Source organism: Hyperolius riggenbachi, chromosome 8 (genome assembly GCF_040937935.1).
Source record: "Hyperolius riggenbachi isolate aHypRig1 chromosome 8, aHypRig1.pri, whole genome shotgun sequence".
Lineage (NCBI taxonomy): Eukaryota > Metazoa > Chordata > Amphibia > Anura > Hyperoliidae > Hyperolius > Hyperolius riggenbachi.
The window spans coordinates 86,297,828-86,321,290 of NC_090653.1; the positions used below are offsets into that span (position 1 = coordinate 86,297,828).

Below are 23,463 nucleotides of genomic sequence, written 5' to 3' on the forward strand. Positions count from 1 at the left end.
TCGGAACTCGTAGAGTTCTGAATGATGTTTATCCTTGGCTGACAAATGATATACTGCCGTGAAGGCCACTTAATAGCAATTATACATTAACCAATCAGCGTGTTTTCTAGGGCAGATCTTTGCCCTGAATTGCTGCTTAGGCCACCTCCTACCACACAGTAACTCTCTACTAAATATTTAACAACCCCACCTAGTGTTTCCACCCCACCCTTTAGATTGTAAGCCTCTGGCAGGGTCCTCCATTCCCTAGTGTAATCTACAGGATCATGTACTCCTGTCCTATGACAGCCTGTACTTGTATTACTGGGCCTACCTAACCAGCCTATATTGCATGATCATTTATTTTGTACAATTTGCATGTATAACTTTGTTCTATACATAGGGCCCAACCGTCCCGTTTTCGTCGGGACTGTCACGATTTTGGGGGGCTCTCCCGCTATCACGGTATGAGCCCCCCAAGTCCCGGGCAGCAGTGGGCAGTGAGGGTGTAAAAAAATGATCGAGACGCCAGCCGCGGGTAAATGGGATGCAGGACGCGTGCATCCCATTACTACCTCCCTCCCTCCCTCCCTTGGAATCTGCCCCCCCCCCCCCTGTGTCTCCCCCCTGTTTGCAGAGTGCGCAGCTAAGCGGAGCGGGCTGTCAGCTTACCGGTATCCATGGACGCATACCGACTCCGGCTTCAATCTGCTTCCTGTGACGTCGCAGGAAGCCAGATGGTGGTACGCGTCCATGGATACCGGTAAGCTGACAGCCCGCTCCGCTTGGCTGCGCACTCTGCAAACAGGGGGGAGACACAGGAGGGGGCAGATTCCAAGGGAGGGAGGGAGGTAGTAATGGGATGCACGTGTCCCGCATCCCATTTACCTGCGGCTGGCGCCTCGATAATTTTTTTCTTGCATTGGCACCCTCTTCCTCACCCACCCACCCACGGACACCCTCACCCACCCACCCACGGACACTCTCCTCCTCATCATATATGGGGGAGATAAATGGTAGGTGTGCCGGGAGGGGGTCGTGCTTAGGGGTGTGGCCTAGGTGTCCCGATTCCTAGATTTAAAATGTTGGGAGGTATGTTCTATATTGTATAACCTTGTTATGTCTGTCATCCTTGTATCGTTGTATATATTTATTGTCCAGCGCTGCGTAATATGTTGGTGCTTTTTAAATAAAATAAATAATAATAATGTTTCCTTGCAAAAGGGTGCACGGGATACCGAGAAAGCCCCATCTCTATGCGCGCTAAGCCCCACCTCTAACATGTGTTAAGCTCCGCCCCACAGCCATAAGCTTGTCCGCGCGCAGCGAGCTGGGAGCCTGGAGAATGGGAAGTCTGGATCTTTTTAATGATTCGGATGATTCGAATCAGATTATTGAAAAGATCTGGATCTTTGAACCGAATCGTATAATCATTTTACTAGGGAAACATTCTGGGGGTGAAATGACTAGCAGGACAGGACTTTCCCTGCAGTGAACAGAGAAGGGGAGTGGGGGTGGACAGAGAAGGGAGGAGGTGGGGAAGAGGGGTGAGCAGAGAGCAGAAATGTTTTTTTGCACACATTACCCACATGTTGCAATCATATGCTTTAAAAATATTTCACCTATATGTTCATCTGTATACTCTGAATGCAAACGTCTCACAGTGAAAGAAAACATTCCCCTTTTCTCACCTGAACACGCATCATATATTTAGGGAGAAGTGAAGTGCAGCTGTTTAGAGCCGAGTGCAGGAGGATCATATTGCACTGCAATCACAGTGCCTGCCCTGTCATTGTAGCCCAGCATGCTGTCTGCAGAGTTACTGAGCTGTGCTTCTGAGCCAAAAGTTTCCCATTTGTTCACTATGCAGCACTACGGAACAGACAGCCTAAAATTAGCAGCACATTGCAGCCAGTAGGTGTGCTCCACACATATCTGGCAGTGGCACCCATGTCCCCTCTCTCATCTACCTGTCCCTGCAAGGCTGGCTCCCCTCCAACTGAGCGATCCATCTCTGCTCTGCTTCCAGGACCCCCCTGCCCGCTGAGAGGGGGGCGTGCCGCTCCTGGCTCCACCCCCTTTGTGAACCGAATCGTTTCTTTTGATGATCCGGATGATTCAACTCACAAAAAAGACCCGGATCAAAGATCCGAATCGTTCATGATCCGTACAACCAGGGCTGTGGAATCGGAGTTGGAGTCAGAGTCGAGGAGTCGGAGTAATTTTGGTCACCCGGAGTCGGAGCTGGAGTCGTTTATTTCATAAACTGAGGAGTCGGAGTCGAGAGTCGGATGATTTTTGTACAAAATCCACAGCACTGAAGTAGTAGACTAAGGAGTCTGAGCCATTTTGGGTACCCGGAGTTTCATAAACTGAGGAGTCGGAAGATTTTTGTACCGACTCCACAGCCCTGCGTACAACACTAAGACACTAAACCCTTTCTCTGTGATGGAGTGTGATGTGCGCAATGCCAGAGCCCACAGCCCAGCAGTACACCGCACATCAGCGTACACAGCGCAGCTCACACGGCACACGCTCCCTCACATTTCCCAGTTGCAGGTCACCTCCATCCTCCAGGTAGCTGTGTCTGCAGCAATAATAAAGGCAGTGCAGAGTGGCTACTGGTGGTGACAGGCTGGGACTAGGGCTTTATTTCCCTATCAGCATGGCTCAGCAATAGCAGTGGTCATGTGTCACTGCCATCCTCAGCGGTACACGAGCGGCCCATGTGCGTCACAATACATCCTTCCTGCAGACAGCCCGACCTCACAGATGGAGTGGGCGGAGACAGACGCGCGGCCTCTCTCTGTATCCGCGATAGCCCGACACGCACCGGCATCAGCTCCAGGAACACGCAGTTATAGAGAGCGGCTGTCCTAATAGTAAAGACCCGGAGCTCCCCCTAGCGGCCAGTAGTAAAAATGACACCGTAAGATAGAATGACTGCGACGTAAATAGATTTCTTGAGTTCTGATGCCCATTCTGGGCTGATAAATTATTAAAAAAAAAAAATAAATAACTGCCATGAATGCCACTTGGTAGCAATTATACATTAACCAATCAGCGTCGTTTCTAGGGCAGATCTTTGCCCTGAATTGCTGCTTAGGGCGCTATAATGTTCTCCTCCGAAGGGGCGCACGGGCTGCTGCGATAAGCCCCACCCCTACACGCACTAAGCCCCGCCTCAACAGTCATATGCTTGTGTGCAGCTGGCTGGGAACCTGGAAAGGTGAATTAATTCATCCCTCCACTTTGCTCTGTATTGGGGGAGGGGGGCTCTATTTTCACATATACAGGGCTTTATGGTGACCTATATGGGGTGCTTGGATGGGGAATTTGGGCACCGCCAGACATCCATTCAAATATCGGCATTGAGGGAAAATGTGGGCACCCTTTAAATATCTGGTACTGGGGCTCCCTGCAATGCCAATGTTTTTTTTTCCTGCAATTGTTAAATGGTTAAGATTAGCCATCGGGGGATGGGTGGCTATGATAAGCAGAGGGGGGTGGGAGATTTAAAAAAAGTAATGTTAAAATTGCTGTGCTCAGGCAGCGCTACTTATGCCAGTTGCATATTATCGTAGCCTGCGTTATCTAAGTAAAGTGAATGCTGCTAGTGTGACATGTGCTATTACCCAACTGCTGTAAGGACCCCGTTACACCAGTGATCATTTTTATAGGTTGTTTTTGTTTTGTTTAAAAACAAAAAAAACATGCTTCCTTTGACTTTATTGCAGCAATCAAAATTTTGTTTAAAAAAAATTACAATCTCAGCTATTTTACAGCGATTTTAATGCAAGTCAATTGAAGCATTTTTTTTTAAAAGGAAAATGACCCACAAAACTCTCTCCAGTGTGACAGGGCCCTTAGTAATGATAGAATTCCCATGCACTTTATACACATGGCTTTTTTACCTCTGTTTAGTGAATATGCCCCAATGTGCTCACTTGTTGCTTATTTGTCTATATCTTTTAATGGCCCAGTGCAAGTGTGTGAAGGGGGGGAACCAAATCAAGTTTCTCTCAGGGTGTTGTGAAGGCCGGCCCTGGTCTTTTCTGACCAGCTTGGTGTCCCAAAGAACACCCCTCTGATGCCTCTTCCTCAATTGTCCCTGAGGCCCCCGGCACACTACAAATCCGAGTCTCGATTTCGATTTGCAATCACATGTAGTGTGCAAGAGGCCTGAGTCTCCTTAGGCTACATCCACAGTGGGGTGATGCAGTGCGACTTTACAGACACGTTGTACTGCAGAAAGTCGCACTGCAATGAGGGCTGCACGATTTTAGAAAAAATGTAAATTACGATTTTCCTCTTAAAAATTGTGATTGATTTATCAACGATTTTCTTTAAACGAAGCTTTAGCACTAAATTCACAATGCCCCCAGTATAGTTTAGCCAGGTAGGTGCCTTCGGTATAGGTAGCTGGTATAGTTGCCCACAGTATAGGTTAGCTAGGTAGGTGCCTCAAGTATAGGTAGCCAGTATACTTTCCCCAGTATAGGTTAGCTAGGTAGGTGTATCCAGTATATGTAGCCAGTATAGTTGCCCCTGGTTAAGGTTAGCTGAGTAGGTACCACCAATATAGTTGCCCCATAGTTTAGCTAGGTAGGTGCCTCCAGTATAGGTAGCCATATTATCTAGTTATATGCCGTTTTAAGTTGTCTCCTAGCTCATAGACTGCGCTCACATTAATAGCCCTTACTTTTCAACGGACGCTCACATTAATAGGCCTTACTTTTCAACGGACGCTCACATTAATAGGCCTTACTTTTCAACGGACGCTCACATAAATAGGCCTTACTTTTCAACGGACGCTCACATTAATAGGCCTTACTTTTCAACGGATATTACCAGTCTATCATTATTTAAAGGGAACCTAAACTGAAAAGGATATGGATTTTTCCTTTTTAAAAATAATACCAGTTGCCTGACTCTCCTGCTGACCCTGTGTCTCTAATATTTTTAGCCACAGTCCCTCAACAAGCATGCAGATCAGGTGCTCTGACTGAAGTCAGACTGGATTAGCTGCATGCTTGTTTCAGGTGTGTGATTCAGCCACTACTGCAGCCACAGAGGTCAGCAGGACTGCCAGGCAACTGGTATTGTTTAAAAGGAAACATCCATATCCCTCTTAGTTTAGGTTCCCTTTAATTTTGTATATATAAATACAACACTAAATAATGACACAGGTGTTAGTCGTTGGGAAATAAGTGCTATTAATGAGAGCAACGTCTATCAGCTATGAGACAACATAAAGTGATAAACCAGCAGGAGCATGCTGAATTGTAATTGGTAGGTATATTCAACAAAAAGCCGTTTGTTCGTAAAATTTCAGTCTTTAATACAGATTTTTTTTTTTAAAGGAATACTGTAGGGGTCGGGGAAAATGAGTTGAAGTTACCCGGGACTTCTAATAGCCCCCCGCAGACATCCTGTGCCCGCGCAGCCACTCATCGATGCTCTGGCCCCGCCTCCGGTTCACTTCTGGAATTTCAGACTTTCAAGTCTGAAAACCACTGCGCCTGCGTTGCCGTGTCCTCGCTCTCGCTAACGTCACCAGGAGCATACTGCGCAGGCCCAGTATGGTCTGTGCCTGAGCAGTACGCTCCTGGTGACATCAGCGGGAGCGAGGACACAGCAACACAGGTGCAGTGGTTTTCAGACTTTGAAGTCTGAAATTCCAGAAGTGAACCGGAGGCGGGGCCGGAGCATCGGTGAGTGGCTGCGCGGGCACAGGATGTCTGCGGGGGACCATTAGAAGTCCCAGGTAAGTTCAACTAATTTTCCCCCAACCCCCCTACAGTAAACCTTTAAATTTAACAATACTCTCATACAGAACCCTGTGCTCAATCATATAAGCTATGCCTGATCCCTGCTATGAGCGCACACTACGTTATCAATGTCCTCGATGTGTCGCTCACCATACTTCCTTTCCCATACCTATCTTAATTCTAAAGATAGATAGAGATATAGAGATATATATATATTAGTTGTAGAACAGCAGCAATATTAAAATGAGGTGAATTGCGGTTCAAAATAGCCGGGCTATAACAAATAGCCGCAGATGACATGGTGATTACAGGCATAGCCTTTACCCCATATTATGCAGTCTGGGCCGTGAAAAGAAGGCGTAGTAGATAATTGCATATAGCCGCGCCTGAATTAACTTACGCTGCTATTAGCGTGACCGCTTCCCGGAGTCGGTGTGCCCTTTATGTCTTCGCTAGCACTGTATCTGTGCTATGGCATTATTGTAATATGCGGGTGGAGCTACACAGGAGGGCGCAGCAGGATCTTGTGTGACCCGATCGGTGGTGTATCCGCCAGCTTCAAGCCTCATGTCTCCGTGCGTGTGACGGGTGGCGTAACATAGGAGGTGTAGTTAACAAAATGCTAGAAGACTAGCGCTGCTTAGTTATGTCCTTTAGGCTGCTTTCACAGTGAGACGTTAAAGTCCGACGTTAGAGCAGAGTAACGCACAGCAATGAAAAATCAATGGGCTGTTCACAGTGCCCACGTTGCGTTACATTGTAACGCTGCACGTTATTGGAAAGTGCAGCATGCTGTACGTTATTGACTGTGTGCACATGCTCAGTAATGGCCTTTTTTATATTTTGCTGCCGGAGAGGAGGCGGGGAGAGTCCGCTAATGTAGCCAGCCACATGGCTACTTAAAGTGAACCTTAAGTCACCCAAAAAAATGAGTTTTACTCACCTGGGGCTTCCCTCAGCCCCCTGTAGCTGATTGGTGCCCTCGCCGTGTCTCTCCGATCCTCCCGTCTCCGCCGGCGGCTACTTCCGGTTTTGCCGTCAGGACCCCACAGGCTGGGAACGCGAGTGATTCTTCGCGTTCCCAGCCACAATATCGCCCCCCTATACTGCTATTGTGGCCTTCCTTGTGGTATTATGGCTGGGAACGCAAAGAATCACTTGCGTTCCCAGCCTGTCAGGTCCTGACAGCGAAACCGGAAGTAGCCGCCGGCGGAGACGGGAGGATCGGAGAGACACGGCGAGAGCACCAATCACCTACAGGGGGCTGAGGGAAGCCCCTGGTGAGTAAAACTCTTTTTTTTTTTTGTGACTTAAGTGCCTCTTTAATATTCACTGCACTTGCAGTGTTGTCTTCCTGGAGCGGCCGCTGATTGGCTGGTGGGACCACGTGATGCGGAGTGGAACACTCCGCATCACGTGGTCCCGCCAGCCAATCAGCACCACGGAGACCACGTGATCGGAACTATCACGTGGTCTATGCAGTCTATACTGCACAGTGCGCACAAAGAGCTGCATAACGCAGCTCACTCTGGCGTCCTTCTCCAACACCACCAGGCGTTGCTTTAGGGGCACGTTATGCGACCTATAACATCCCCTAAAACACATTGGCCTCAATTCACTAAGCTTTATCAAACACTTTATCAAACGTTTGATAATTGACCTCATGGGTAAAATCTAATTTTGAATTCACTAAGGTGTTATATATTTATCAAATGTTTTAGCGATAAAACATTCAATAATTCTATAACACCTTAGGGAATTGACGCTCATCCTGGGCTGATATTACTTAAAAAAACTGATGTAAATTCTTTTTGGTAGCAATAATACGTGTTCAGAGACTTTTCCAGGGCCAGACATTGGCCAAACTGTTCCCTTCCGGCTGCTGCAAAGCCCCGCCTCCAAATCGAAAAGCATTCCTGCCCCCCATTTGGCCATGATAAACCCCACCCCGTCTGTGTTAAGCCCCGCCTTCACAGTCCTTTGCATATGTGCAGCAGGCTGCGTACCTGGAGGAGTCAGTTAAAGGGAACCTTAAAGGGGAACTGAAGTAACAAGAATATGGATGCTGTCATATTTATTTCCCTTTAAACAATACACATTGCCTGGCAGCCCTGCTGATCCATTTGGCTGCTGAAGTGTCTGAATCACACCAGAAACAAGCATGCAGCTAAACTTGTCAGATCTGACAATAATGTCAGAAACACTAGATCTGCTGCATGATTTTTCAGGGTCTATGGCTAAAAGTAGTAGAGGCAGAGGATCAGCGAGAAGCCTGCCAATGTGCATTGATAAAAAGGAAATAAATATGTCAGCCTCCATATCACTCTTGCTTTAGTTGCCCTTTAACTCAAATGAAGGAGAAAAAAAAGAAGAAGGATTTTCAGTAACCTGGGACTATTACCAGCCCACTGCAGTCACCTGAGCCACTGCGCCTGCACGGCCCTAGAAACGCATTCTCGCTCACGTTGCTGACCCTGATTTCTCTTATTTCGCATGCGCAGGACAGCGATGTGAGCGAGAGCGTAGATGCGCGCAGCCAGGGCCGCGCAGGTGCACGAAACTTAGCTGCTTCAGGGGACTGGAGCACAGGTTGGCTGCAGGGGGCTGGTAAAAGCCTCAGGTAAGTTAAACTATTTTGAGATAAGGTTCCCTGCAAAGTGGAACTGAAAGCTGAAAAAAAAAAAGTTTCACTTTAATAGCTTGGGCGCGTTTGGGATATTTTAAGCGCCAGTGATTTTCAAAATCCCCCTAAAAGCTTTTGTGCAATGATTCCCTATGAGAGTGTTCACAAATGAGCAGTTCGATTCCAATCTGCTCACCAAAGCGCTGCCTGTACCATTTTTGGGGCGATTTGCCTCAATGGAAGGTATAGGGAATCGCAAAGCGCTTGAAAATACGCTTTGTATGGTGATTTCCCGAGCGCTTTTAAGAATAAATACATTGTATTTATTATTTTCCAGATCCAGAGTTCATTTCCTGACTTGAGTCAGAAAGTGAAAATACAAATCTCTCTGCAAAAGCGCTTAGAAAAGCACTGTGAAAAAAAAAAATAACGCGCAGGTAAGAGCTAAAATACAAATCACTCACAAAATCGCAAAACGCTGGCCACAGCATTCTGCATGTGCAGTACATCGTTTTTCATATTGCACATATGCAGAGCGCTCTCGTCCATGGGAGCACGCTTAGAAAGCCCACGAACCAGGGCAGCGCATTAGAACGAAAGGAGGGCGCTGCGGGGGACCGGAGCATCGGTCTGTCTCCTGCAGGAAACTGGTACAAGCCCCAGGAAACTTAAAGGACAACTGTAGTGAGAGGTTAATGGATGCTGCCATCAGGGGCGCCTTAAGGCATAGGCAGTACAAGCATTGGCCTGAGGCGGCATCGTGGGGGAAGGCGCTGCAGCAGGACCGCAGCCACCCGCCGCTACTACTGTGCAGAACCTTCGTTATGTTTATTTATTTACTGGCTGGCACCACGTGCTCTCCGTCTCCGGTGCCTGAGCCAGCAAGCCGCCATTACACACGCCCTGTCCTGCTCCTGGCCAATACAAGCAGTGTTCAACACTGCTCTTCAAACTCCTCCTCTAGTCCGGCCCCTTCTCCATAGCAGCAGCCGCACGGGTACAATGTTTACCTCGTGCGGTGCCGCCTCTAACTCCGCCCCCTGCCAGTCAACCAGGAGTCACCACATTTTGGCTCCTGCTGTCCAGACTGGGCCCCCATCCTGCCCCTTGGCCCTGCATGGCAGCTTCCCCCCAGACATGTGGCTGCGTCTCCCCATGCAAAGGCACTCGTCCAGGCGGCAGAAGGACCTCCAGGGAAGCCTCAGTAGCGTATGTCTGTTACTCAGGCACTGACTGGCAGCCAGCCTCAGCGCAGCCTCACAGGAGAGAGACAGTCAGTGGGACTGGATGGAAGGAGTGTTCACAGCACAGCAGCCAGCGTTATCTGACCTAAAGTGGAGCTGAACTGAACTGTGAGTAGAGACTCTACTAGAGAGGATCGTCATTAACACATGTGTCAGGCAGGCCTGGTCTTCTTCACATCTTCAGACACACACAGCTCTAGTGACCCCCCCCTCCCCCCTCTGTAGTGACAGGAGCAGAGACAGGATCGGAAGCACTGTATGAGGTATCTGCAGTGCTTCTGATCCTATCTCTGCTCCTTTCACTACAGAGGAGGGAGAAGTGTGTGTGTGTGTGTGTTTTTCTGAAAAGTTTCTGTCTGACTTCCCTGTGATTATCCTGCAGGACATATGGTTCCCATATGCTCCATCCTCTCTCTCCCTCCCTCCTACAATTATTCTCTGGTGAGACATTGCCACATTATGATTATTCTCTGGTGAGACATTGCCGATTATTCTCTGGTGAGACATTGCCACATTACGGTTATTCTCTGGTGAGACATTGCCACATTACGATTATTCTCTGGTGAGACATTACCACATTACGATTATTCTCTGGTGAGACATTACCACATTACGATTATTCTCTGGTGAGACATTACAACGTTACGGTTATTCTCTGGTGAGACATTGCCACATTACGATTATTCTCTGGTGAGACATTGCCACATTACGGTTATTCTCTGGTGAGACATTGCCACTTTACGATTATTCTCTGGTGAGACATTACCACATTACGGTTATTCTCTGGTGAGACATTGCCACATTACGTTTATTCTCTGGTGAGACATTACCACATTACGATTATTCTCTGGTGAGACATTACCACATTACGATTATTCTCTGGTGAGACATTGCCACATTACGATTATTCTCTGGTGAGACATTACCACATTACGATTATTCTCTGGTGAGACATTACCACATTACGATTATTCTCTGGTGAGACATTACCACGTTACGGTTATTCTCTGGTGAAACATTGCCACATTACGGTTATTCTCTGGTGAGACATTGCCACATTACGATTATTCTCTGGTGAGACATTGCCACATTACGATTATTCTCTGGCGAAATGCTGCCTTATTACGATTATTTTCTGGTAAAACTCAACTGTATTACAATTATCATTGCGGCATTAAGATTTTTTTCTGGTGAAGCGCTGCCGCATTTCGATCATTCTCATGGGGGCACGGCAATGGGGGGGGGGGGGGGCACCACAGGTTTTCTCGCCTGGAGTAACAAAATTGCTAGAGGCACCCCTGGCTGCCATATTTATTTCCTTTTACACAATGCACATTGTCTGGCAGCCCTGCTAATCTATATGGCTGCAGTAGTGTCTGAATCTGCATCAGAAACAAGCATTCAGCTAATGCAGCTGTCAGATCTGACAATTATGTCAGAAACACCTGATCTCTACTGCATGCTTGTTCAGGGTCTATGGCTAAATGGATTAGAGGCAGAGGATCAGCAGGATAACCAGGCAACTGGTACTGCTTATAAGGAAATAAATATGCAGCCTCCATATACCTCTCACCAGGCATGGAGCTCACGAGTCCCTAAGGACTCTAATTTGTGATTTAAATGAGGCTTAATTGCCTCAGCTGTGCGGCTGGGAGAGAGGGGGTTAGTTACCCATACGTCCGTCGGCTTTCCTGCGTTCCAAACGTCTTGCACATGTCCTATTGGATGCAATGCAAGACTCACTACCGTGCAATTCCTCCTTCCGTCTTGAAGCCTAGAAACTGCCTTACACTCTCCCTTGAGCCCCGTTCACACTGGGGATAGCAAAACACTGGCTTTTTTTGCGATTATCATACATTTAATACTGTACATTTTTTCAATTGTGATTCACATTTTAAATACATTACAATCATGATAGCTCTAAAATCGCAAAAAGATGCATGTGTCGCGTTTGCGTTTACCGCAAATCTTCGGCAATCGCCACAGTGAGAACTCTACCATATTGTTTGCATTACACTAGCGATTTAAAAAGCAATTTGGGCCCTTACAGGCTGTTAATAAGCACCTCTCTCTCCCCATCCATCCTCAGTAGCCTTACCCTTTTTTCTTCAGATCACACAGATCACATTGGAGGAATGTCATGTTTAGTCAATGACGGACAAAGTCAACAGTGGCCCCTGTGCAGAATAAATGTAGGGGGCCCCATGTGAGTGGGCGTGGTCATAACAGATCATGGGTCGATTCAAATAATTTCAATAACATAAAAGTATGTGAACCTAAGTTACAATCTGTAAGCACTGTATTAAAGAGACACTGAAGCGAAAAAAAATGATGATATTATGATTTGTATGTGTAGTACAGCTAAGAAATAAAACATTAAGATCCGATACATCAGTCTTATTGTTTCCAGTACAGGAAGAGTTGAGAAACTCCAGTTGTTATCTCTATGCAAACAAGCTATTAAGCTCTCCGACTAAGTTAGTCCTGGAGAGGGCTGTTATCTGACTTTTATTATCTCAAATGTTATTGGACTATTTACTTTTCCTCTGGCAGAGGAGAGGTCATTACTTCACAGACTGCTCTGAAAGACTTATTTTGAATGCTGAGTGTTGTGTAATCTGCACATATTATAGAATTTTGCAATGTTAGAAAAAACACTATATACCTGAAAATAAAAGTATGAGAATATTTTCTTTGCTGCTAATCTTCTAGTAATTATTCATAGTACACAACCAATTTACTATATCATATTTTTTTTCGCTTCAGTGTCTCTTTAAAGGGTCAATTAAGTCACACAAAAAAAAATTAGTTTTACTCACCTGGGGCTTCCATCAGCCCCCTGCAGCTGTCTGGTGCCCTCGCAGCCTCGCTCCGATCCTCCTTTCCCCGCCAGCGGCTACTTCCGGTTTCGGTGACCGGCGCCGACAGGCTGGGAACGCGAGTGATTCTTCGTGTTCCTGGCCACAATAGCACCCTCTATACTGCTATTGCGGCAAGGAAGGCCGCAATAGCAGTATAGAGGGTGCTATTGTGGCCAGGAATGTGAAGAATCACTCACGTTCCCAGCCTGTCGCCGAAACCGGAAGTAGCCATCGGCGGGAACAGGAGGATCGGAGCGAGGCTATGAGGGCACCGGACATCTGCAGGGGGCTGGTGGAAGCCCCAGGTGAGTAAAACTCATTTTTTTTTGCTTGACCTAAGTGTCTCTTTAATGTCGCACATATTTTCCACCTATTCATTATATCTTGTACTTGACTAGGTCACAAGCAATTATCACTGCTCCCCATGCAGCAGTGTCATAGATCAAAACTTGTAAAAATATAAATGGGCAAAAACCTTTTATTGTTATTATTTAGCACTGTTATCTTCCACAGTCCTTTTACAGAGTAGTCTAATGTCCTACCATATTATTATTATTATTATTATTATTATGAATTTAAATAACACTGACATCTTCTGCAGCACTTTACAGAGTGCATAGTCATCATGTCACTGACTGTCCTCAAAGGAGCTCATGCTCTAACTAGGGATGGCCCGAACAGTTCGCGGCGAACTTTGGGTGGTTCGCCGGCGAAGGCGAACTTTCCCGGAGGTTCCGTTCGCCCCCATAATGGTCAACTTTACCCTCTACATCACAGTCAGCAGGCACATTGTCACCTATCAGACTACACTCACTCCTGCAGCGCCACCCCTGCCCCCCCCTTATAAAAGGCAAGGTTCTCCAGCCGTTTTACTCCCTTGTCTGCCTACAGTAATTAGTTAAGGGACAGCTGCTGACAGACTCTGCTAGGGAGAGCTTAGTTAGGCTCTTGTAGGCTTCTTAGCTTGCTCCTGGCTGATTGTTATTCCTTATATTGCACCCCACAACAGTTCTCTCCTTCCTCCTCCTCCTTCAGAGAATTGTAGGATTTCAAAAGCCTACAAATCCCTAAGCAAGCTCATTTTTCTCTTGGATATATCATAATAGTACATGCTAGGCTGGCTTCAGCATGTAGTGTTGGTGGAGGTACAGCGGTGAGGAGAGCTGCTTACCAAGCACTAGATCTGGGTTTGATTCTCGGCCAATGTATGTGAGCTGGCTTTTGAAATCCTACAATTCTCTGGAAGACAAGACCCTCCTCCTCCGGGAGAGGGAGAGAGGGAGGAGGGAGTATTACGCTTCCTGATGTTGTAAAGCAGTATAGGCCTGCAATTGAACATTCAATGAGATTTCTGACCTTAAAACAGTGGTTTGTATTAAATCTAGGTTTTTTATTGAGACTTTGACGTGCATCCCACTCAACCATGTCTCTGTCCAGGTTTTAGACCGTTTGAAATATCTTTTCCATCATTTTTCTGGCCACCATAATTTATTCTAAATTTCCAAGTTTGCCTCTCCATTGAACTCTATTGCGGGTCGCGAAAGTTCACGCGAACCGAACTTTCGGGGTAAGTTTGCAAACCAGGTTCGCGAACCTAAAATCGGAGGTTCGGGCCATTTCTAGTTCTAACCTCTACCATACTCAAGGTCTAATGTCCTTCCATACTATAATTATGTATTTATATAACACTGACATCTTCTGCAGCACATTACAGAGTGCATAGTCATGTCTTTCACTGTCCTCAGAGAAGCACGCAATCTGCCGACATACACAAACGTAGAGGATGATCTGGGCCTGACTGATGGAGCTGAATGGGCCCCACATAACATGGAACCCCTGTGAGGATGCACAGACAGCACAGGCCTACGTTCCCCACTGGATGTAGTATTTTATATCTGTCATTATTTATGTATACATATAAGATGGATTGTCCATTTCTGTGTTGTCTCTTTTCCATTCTCTTTCAGATGGGGTTCAACAAGTATATTTTAAGTTAAAGATGAGTTGGGCATGTGAACAGTTAAAACATTTATTTGTTCTTCCTCCTTTCAACTTTCTTCCACTCTTTGGGCTTGAGTCACAAAAGGGTGCTAACTTAGTTAGCACGCCTAAAAGCACCAAAGCCCTTCAGGGCGCACAAAGTTTCCCGCACTAAGGTAGCGCGCAAAGTTTAGTGCTGCCCGTAGTGCACAAAGCGTAGCACCGGATGCGCCTAAAACATCACACCGGGTGCACCCGAAACGTCACAACGTTTCAGGCCACCCGGTGCAACGTTTTTCGGTGCGGTACGGGTAGCGCTAAACTTTGCGCGCGATCAATAAAAGCTTTAGGCGTGCTAACTGCCTAACACCCTAGTTAGCATAAAACACCAAATACTGCGCTGATATCTAATATTGGGTGATATTGACTCGGTGGTGCGCTGCTATCAAAGAGTTTCAAAAATGTCAATTCCAAATTATGGCTGCGCACAAGGACACAATCATACAGTTTTCCACACTCCAAGTGGTATACGTCACTTCTCCTTCACAGGGCAGGCTAATACTCCGCTTCAGTGAGATACCACCACCACACCCCAAGCAGTGGCCACTCACCGTTACAGTAGACCCTCTATTAGATGGGCCCTCAGCGCTTGCGGGGTTATTTGGCCACCCCCTGCCGTGTCGAGCGTTTCCGTCCTCACCACTGACTGCTACTGTTGCTGGTTCCTTTCACCTCAAAAAGACATATACCAGAGCTCCCATAGTGTAAAACCATACGTAAAATTTATTATTAAAAAGAGTTTGCACTTACAAACATTTCCGGGGTCATATCGCATAGAATTTTTATGGGCTCCACCCCAAACGTTGGCCGCCGGGTTGGCTATGGAGCGCTGTTCCTTCACCTCCCCCTCTACATCCACGTCTGTCCCCACGAAAGATAAGAGTCGGCCACGCTTGCTTGACCGGTTTCGTCGCACCAGGCGACTCTTCAGAAGCATGCGCGGCCTACCCTTGCCTGATTAAAATACCCCCTGCTTGGATAAGAGAACCCTCCCCTCCCTCCCCTCACCCGGAAATGGAACCTTTTTCCTCCAATGGTAGCCGTCCCAGCTCCGAAACCAGCCTTCCCGGTCACCGGGCGGCTCCACTATGCGTGTCAGGATGGTTATTCTATCCGTCCCAGATCAGGCTACGCCTTCCCTCCTCTGTCACGTCATCACGTGTAGGTCTCCATGTCTACCCCTGACTCTTTGGAAGCGGCTTACGTCATGCCGTGTTGCGTGCACCCCCGCCTCCCTCGGCTTCACAGCCGCACCGCTACGCATCATCTCCGCCCCCAGTCTATTGCTACACGTAGTCCTTGCGCTTCAGAGCCCTCCCAGTGGCCAATTACAATTCATCAGCTTATATATTCATACTCCTTTACATGTAACATTTAATTCATCATCTTTCGTATACCTATTTCTATTTGTTATTGTTATTCACACAGTTAAAGTCTGTTCCAACATTTTACCTGTGAACTATTCATCCATCTTGTATTTGCATACCATACATATAACAATAATCAGATTGGACTAAATATATTAGTTAAACTCAAAAATAATATTAATCCTTCCTGGGTTGCCTCCAAGTCTTCTAATCCTTAAGTGCCCCTTATAAAGTGACCCGCTCATATGCATACGCATGTTGGGGTACCAATCCCTCACCCCTTCTAATATCATCACCATCAAAATTTCAAAAATTCAACAATAAAAGTGACAAACTATTTCTTGTGGCACTGATTTATACATTTGTCGCAGAGACTCCAGAGTTAACCACTTGCATCAATTATACTAATTGTTATATGCAGGGCTCATATTAATTATTGTATCATTCAGGGGCTTATGGCCCAGGTCTGGCTGCCTTGTTTTTAAATTGATTTTAATCTTGTAGTTGGCTCACAATAAATTTTTTGCATTTTTCTTGACATCTTGTTTGTATTTTGCTCATTTGCTGATTTAATATATTGCAATAAGGGGAGATCTGTAGTTTTCTTGCATTTATTGTAGTGTATTGTCTTGGGTCGGTGACCTATTTCCCCTGTATTAGCCTATTTTGGCAATCAGAGGTATATTAATTACCTAATGATGCTTGCTCGTTTGCCTTGGTGTTAGAAAACATTTCATGGGTAGTATTTTATATCTGCCATTGTTTGTGATAATGCCTATGAGTTGTTTTCTCTTTTTCTATGTTGTCTCTCTTCTGTTCTCTTACAGATGGGGCTCGAGAAATATTTTTATGTTGAATAAGGCTGCTTTCACAGTGGGACGTTAAAGTCCCACGTTACGGCAGCCTGTAACGCAGCCCAACTCACAGCATTGAAAAATCAATGTGCTGTTCACAGTGCACACGTTGCATAGGAGTATAACGCTGCACGTTAAATTAAAGTGCAGCATGCTGTGCATTATACTCCTATTTAGCTGCATTAGAATGTTTGCACATGCTCAGTAATGTTTTTTTTTTTTTTTAAAAAATGTGCCGCATGCGCCGTTTTCATTCGATCATAATGCATCAAAAAGTATGCATCAAGTACGCATCAAGAGACGCATAACGCAGTTCAATGTAACGTCCAACTCCAAACCTAACATGCGTTGCGTTAGGTGCACGTTATGTGACCTTAACGTCACACCAAATGCAACGTCTTAGTGTGAAAGAGCCCTAAGAGAGTGGAATGGGATTTGTTATAACATGTATTTTTTCTTTCTACTTGCAACTTTCTTACTCTTTTTGTCTGACATTTTTTCTCTTTTTCAGTATGATATGTATGCATATATAAACAATCTTTTTTCACAGGTCACTTTGTGTGCATTTCATGGGTAGTATTTTATAACTGTTATGGTATGTGGTAATGCATGTAAATTGGTACCTCTTTTTTTGTGTTGTCTCTCTTCTGTTTTCTTACAGATGGCGGTCGACAATTGTTTTTCATGGTGAAGAAGAGTTGTGCATGTGAATTGTTATAGCAGTGGCAGTTGGGCGTATTTGTGTCTTCACATTCACTGTGCAGATTTTGCACACTAACTGTTAAAGAAAATAAATCTGGAGAGGAATAGGGTGGCTATTGGGGAGGAGGAGGCCACAGTACAGGGTGGGCCATTTGTATGGATACACCTTAATTTGGCTATTTATATGGGTACATAATTGTATGTGAATGGTGAAATTAACAAACAAAACCACCACTATTGGTCTGACACTAACCCACATTGGATAGATCCCTCCAAGACTGTTGGAACAAAAAAATTGGTGGTATGATGTTGTAAATATGGTGTATACATAGATCAGGTGTATCCATATAAATGGCCCACCCTGTAGTATCCTTTAGTTTTGCAATGTGTAATATTTTATATCTTCCATTGTATGTGTAAATGCATGTATGCTGTTTTCTCTTTTTCTGTGTTGTCTCTCTTCTTTTGTCTTCCAGATGGAGCTCGAGAAATATTTTTTATGTTGATGAAGAGTTGGGCATGGGATTTGTTATCACATATCATGTGTTTGCACTGTCTCCTTGCAACTTTCTTGCACTTTTTGTTTGTTTTTTATTCTCTTTTTGAGTATAATAAGTATGCATATATGATCTTTTTTTTTTTTACAGGTCACTTTGTGTGCATTTCATGGGTAGTATTTTATATCTGTTATAGTATGTGTTAATGCATGTAAGTTGGTATCTCTTTTTTTGTATTGTCTCTCTTCTGTTTTCTTTCAGATGGCGGTTGACAAGTATTTTTCATGTTGAAGAGGAGTTTGGCATCGGATTTGTTATAACATCTATTTGTTTTTTCTCCTGGCAACTTTCTCACTCTTTTTGTCTGACATTTTTTCTCTTTTTCAGTATGATATGTATGCATATATGAACAATCTTTTTTCACAGGTCACTTTGTGTGCATTTCATGGGTAGTATTTTATAACTGTTATGGTATGTGGTAATGCATGTAAATTGGTACCTCTTTTTTGTGTTGTCTCTCTTCTGTTTTCTTACAGATGGCGGTCGACAAGTGTTTTTCATGGTGAAGAGGAGTTTGGCATCGGATTTGTTATAACATCTATTTGTTCTTTCTCCTTGCAACTTTCTTACTCTTTTTGTCTGACTTTTTTTTTTCTCTTTTTCAGTATGATATGTATGCATATATAAACAATCTTTTTTCACAGGTCACTTTGTGTGCATTTCATGGGTAGTATTTTATAACTGTTATGGTATGTGCTAATGCATGTAAATTGGTACTTCTTATTTTGTGTTGTCTCTCTTCTGTTTTCTTACAGATGGCGGTCGACAACTGTTTTTCATGGTGAAGAAGAGTTGTGCATGTGAATTGTTATGGCAGTGGCAGTTGGGCGTATTTGTGTCTTCACATTCACTGTGCAGATTTTGCACACTAACTGTTAAATAAAATAAATCTGGAGAGGAATAGGGTGGCTATTGGGGAGGAGGAGGCCACAGTACAGGGTGGGCCATTTATATGGATACACCTTAATTTGGCTATTTATATGGGTACATAATTGTATGTGAATGGTGAAATTAACAAACAAAACCACCACTATTGGTCTGACACTAACCCACATTGGATAGATCCCTCCAAGACTGTTGGAACAAAAAAATTGGTGGTATGATGTTGTATATGGGGTGTATACATAGATCAGGTGTATCCATATAAATGGCCCACCCTGTAGTATCCTTTAGTTTTGCAATGTGTAATATTTTATATCTTCCATTCTATGTGTAAATGCATGTATGTTGTTTTCTATTTTTCTGTGTTGTCTCTCTTTTGTCTTCCAGATGGAGCTTGAGAAATATTTTTTATGTTGATGAAGAGTTGGGCATGGGATTTGTTATCACATACCATGTGTTTGCTCTGTCTCCTTGCATTTTTCTTGCACTTTTTGATTGTTGTTTATTCTCTTTTCCAGTATAATAAGTATGCATGCATGAACTTTTTATTTACAGGTCACTGTGTGCATATCATGGGTAGTATTTTATATCTGTTATTGTATGTGTTAATGCATGTAAGTTGGTATCTCTTTTTTTGTGTTGTCTCCTGTTTTCTTTCAGATGGCGGTCGACAAGTATTTTTCATGTTGAAGAGGAGTTTGGCATCGGATTTGTTATAACATCTATTTGTTCTTTCTCCTTGCAACTTTCTTACTCTTTTTCTTTGATTTTTTTTTCTCTCTTTTTCAGTATGATATGTATGCATATATAAACAATCTTTTTTCACAGGTCACTTTGTGTGCATTTCATGGGTAGTATTTTATATCTGTTATGGTAAGTGGTAATGCATGTAAATTGGTACCTCTTTTTTGTGTTGTCTCTCTTCTGTTTTCTTTCAGATGGCGGTCGACAAGTGTTTTTCATGTTGAAGAGGAGTTTGGCACCGGATTTGTTATAACATCTATTTGTTCTTTCTCCTTGCAACTTTCTCACTCTTTTTGTCTGACATTTTTTCTCTTTTTCAGTATGATATGTATGCATATATAAACAATCTTTTTTCACAGGTCACTTTGTGTGCATTTCATGGGTAGTATTTTATATCTGTTATGGTATGTGGTAATGCATGTAAATTGGTACCTCTTTTTTGTGTTGTCTCTCTTCTGTTTTCTTTCAGATGGCGGTAAACAAGTGTTTTTCATGGTGAAGAGGAGTTTGGCATCGTATTTGTTATAACATCTATTTGTTCTTTCTACTTGCAACTTTCTTACTCTTTTTGTCTGATTTTTTTTTCTCTCTTTTTCACTATGATATGTATGCTTGTGAATTGTTATGGCAGTGGCAGTTGGGCGTATTTGTGTCTTCACATTCACTGTGCAGATTTTGCACACTAACTGTTAAAGAAAATAAATCTGGAGAGGAATAGGGTGGCTATTGGGGAGGAGGAGGCCACAGTACAGGGTGGGCCATTTATATGGATACACCTTAATTTGGCTATTTATATGGGTACATAATTGTATGTGAATGGTGAAATTAACAAACAAAACCACCACTATTGGTCTGACACTAACCCACATTGGATAGATCCCTCCAAGACTGTTGGAACAAAAAAATTGGTGGTATGATGTTGTATATGGGGTGTATACATAGATCAGGTGTATCCATATAAATGGCCCACCCTGTAGTATCCTTTAGTTTTGCAATGTGTAATATTTTATATCTACCATTGTATGTGTAAATGCATGTATGCTGTTTTCTATTTTTCTGTGTTGTCTCTCTTTTGTCTTCCAGATGGAGCTCGAGAAATATTTTTTATGTTGATGAAGAGTTGGGCATGGGATTTGTTATCACATACCATGTGTTTGCACTGTCTCCTTGCAACTTTCTTGCACTTTTTGTTTGTTTTTTATTCTCTTTTCGAGTATAATAAGTATGCATATATGATCTTTTTTTTACAGGTCACTGTATGCATTTCATAAGTAGTATTTTATATCTGTTATTGTGTGTGTTAATGCATGTAAGTTGGTATCTCTTTTTTTGTATTGTCTTTCTTCTGTTCTCTTTCAGATGGCGGTCGACAAGTATTTTTCATGGTGAAGAGGAGTTTGGCATCGGATTTGTTATAACATCTATTTGTTCTTTCTCCTTGCAACTTTCTTACTCTTTTTGTCTGATTTTTTTTACTCTCCTTTTCACTATGATATGTATGCATATATGAACAATCTTTTTTCACAGGTCACTTTGTGTGCATTTCATGGGTAGTATTTTATAACTGTTATGGTATGTGGTAATGCATGTAAATTGGTACCTCTTTTTTGTGTTGTCTCTCTTCTGTTTTCTTACAGATGGCAGTCGACAATTGTTTTTCATGGTGAAGAGGAGTTTCACATCGGATTTGTTATAACATCTATTTGTTCTTTCTCCTTGCAACTTTCTTACTCTATTTGTCTGACTTTTTTTTTCTCTTTTTCAGTATGATATGTATGCATATATAAACAATCTTTTTTCACAGGTCACTTTGTGTGCATTTCATGGGTAGTATTTTATATCTGTTATGGTAAGTGGTAATGCATGTAAATTGGTACTTCTTTTTTGTGTTGTCTCTCTTCTGTTTTCTTTCAGATGGCGGTCGACAAGTGTTTTTCATGTTGAAGAGGAGTTTGGCACCGGATTTGTTATAACATCTATTTGTTCTTTCTCCTTGCAACTTTCTCACTCTTTTTGTCTGACATTTTTTCTCTTTTTCAGTATGATATGTATGCATATATAAACAATCTTTTTTCACAGGTCACTTTGTGTGCATTTCATGGGTAGTATTTTATATCTGTTATGGTAAGTGGTAATGCATGTAAATTGGTACTTCTTTTTTGTGTTGTCTCTCTTCTGTTTTCTTTCAGATGGCGGTCGACAAGTGTTTTTCATGTTGAAGAGGAGTTTGGCACCGGATTTGTTATAACATCTATTTGTTCTTTCTCCTTGCAACTTTCTCACTCTTTTTGTCTGACATTTTTTCTCTTTTTCAGTATGATATGTATGCATATATAAACAATCTTTTTTCACAGGTCACTTTGTGTGCATTTCATGGGTAGTATTTTATATCTGTTATGGTATGTGGTAATGCATGTAAATTGGTACCTCTTTTTTGTGTTGTCTCTCTTCTGTTTTCTTTCAGATGGCGGTAAACAAGTGTTTTTCATGGTGAAGAGGAGTTTGGCATCGTATTTGTTATAACATCTATTTGTTCTTTCTACTTGCAACTTTCTTACTCTTTTTGTCTGATTTTTTTTTCTCTCTTTTTCACTATGATATGTATGCTTGTGAATTGTTATGGCAGTGGCAGTTGGGCGTATTTGTGTCTTCACATTCACTGTGCAGATTTTGCACACTAACTGTTAAAGAAAATAAATCTGGAGAGGAATAGGGTGGCTATTGGGGAGGAGGAGGCCACAGTACAGGGTGGGCCATTTATATGGATACACCTTAATTTGGCTATTTATATGGGTACATAATTGTATGTGAATGGTGAAATTAACAAACAAAACCACCACTATTGGTCTGACACTAACCCACATTGGATAGATCCCTCCAAGACTGTTGGAACAAAAAAATTGGTGGTATGATTTTGTATATGGGGTGTATACATAGATCAGGTGTATCCATATAAATGGCCCACCCTGTAGTATCCTTTAGTTTTGCAATGTGTAATATTTTATATCTTCCATTCTATGTGTAAATGCATGTATGTTGTTTTCTATTTTTTGTGTTGTCTCTCTGTTGTCTTCCAGATGGAGCTTGAGAAATATTTTTTATGTTGATGAAGAGTTGGGCATGGGATTTGTTATCACATACCATGTGTTTGCTCTGTCTCCTTGCATTTTTCTTGCACTTTTTGATTGTTTTTTATTCTCTTTTCCAGTATAATAAGTATGCATGCATGAACTTTTTATTTACAGGTCACTGTGTGCATATCATGGGTAGTATTTTATATCTGTTATTGTATGTGTTAATGCATGTAAGTTGGTATCTCTTTTTTTGTGTTGTCTCCTGTTTTCTTTCAGATGGCGGTCGACAAGTATTTTTCATGTTGAAGAGGAGTTTGGCATCAGATTTGTTATAACATCTATTTGTTCTTTCTCCTTGCAACTTTCTTACTCTTTTTGTTTGATTTTTTTTCTCTATTTTTCAGTATGATATGTATGCATATATAAACAATCTTTTTTCACAGGTCACTTTGTGTGCATTTCATGGGTAGTATTTTATATCTGTTATGGTAAGTGGTAATGCATGTAAATTGGTACCTCTTTCTTGTGTTGTCTCTCTTCTGTTTTCTTTCAGATGGCGGTCGACAAGTGTTTTTCATGTTGAAGAGGAGTTTGGCACCGGATTTGTTATAACATCTATTTGTTCTTTCTCCTTGCAACTTTCTCACTCTTTTTGTCTGACATTTTTTCTCTTTTTCAGTATGATATGTATGCATATATAAACAATCTTTTTTCACAGGTCACTTTGTGTGCATTTCATAGGTAGTATTTTATATCTGTTATGGT

The 23,463-nt window shown here is 43.1% G+C and overlaps 1 protein-coding gene across 4 annotated transcripts in view; it reads right to left on the minus strand.

The window, feature by feature from the left end:
- Positions 1-23,463, minus strand: part of LOC137529006 (tetratricopeptide repeat protein 16-like) — a 417,560-nt gene that overhangs the window by 194,043 nt on the left and 200,054 nt on the right. The window lies entirely within an intron of this gene.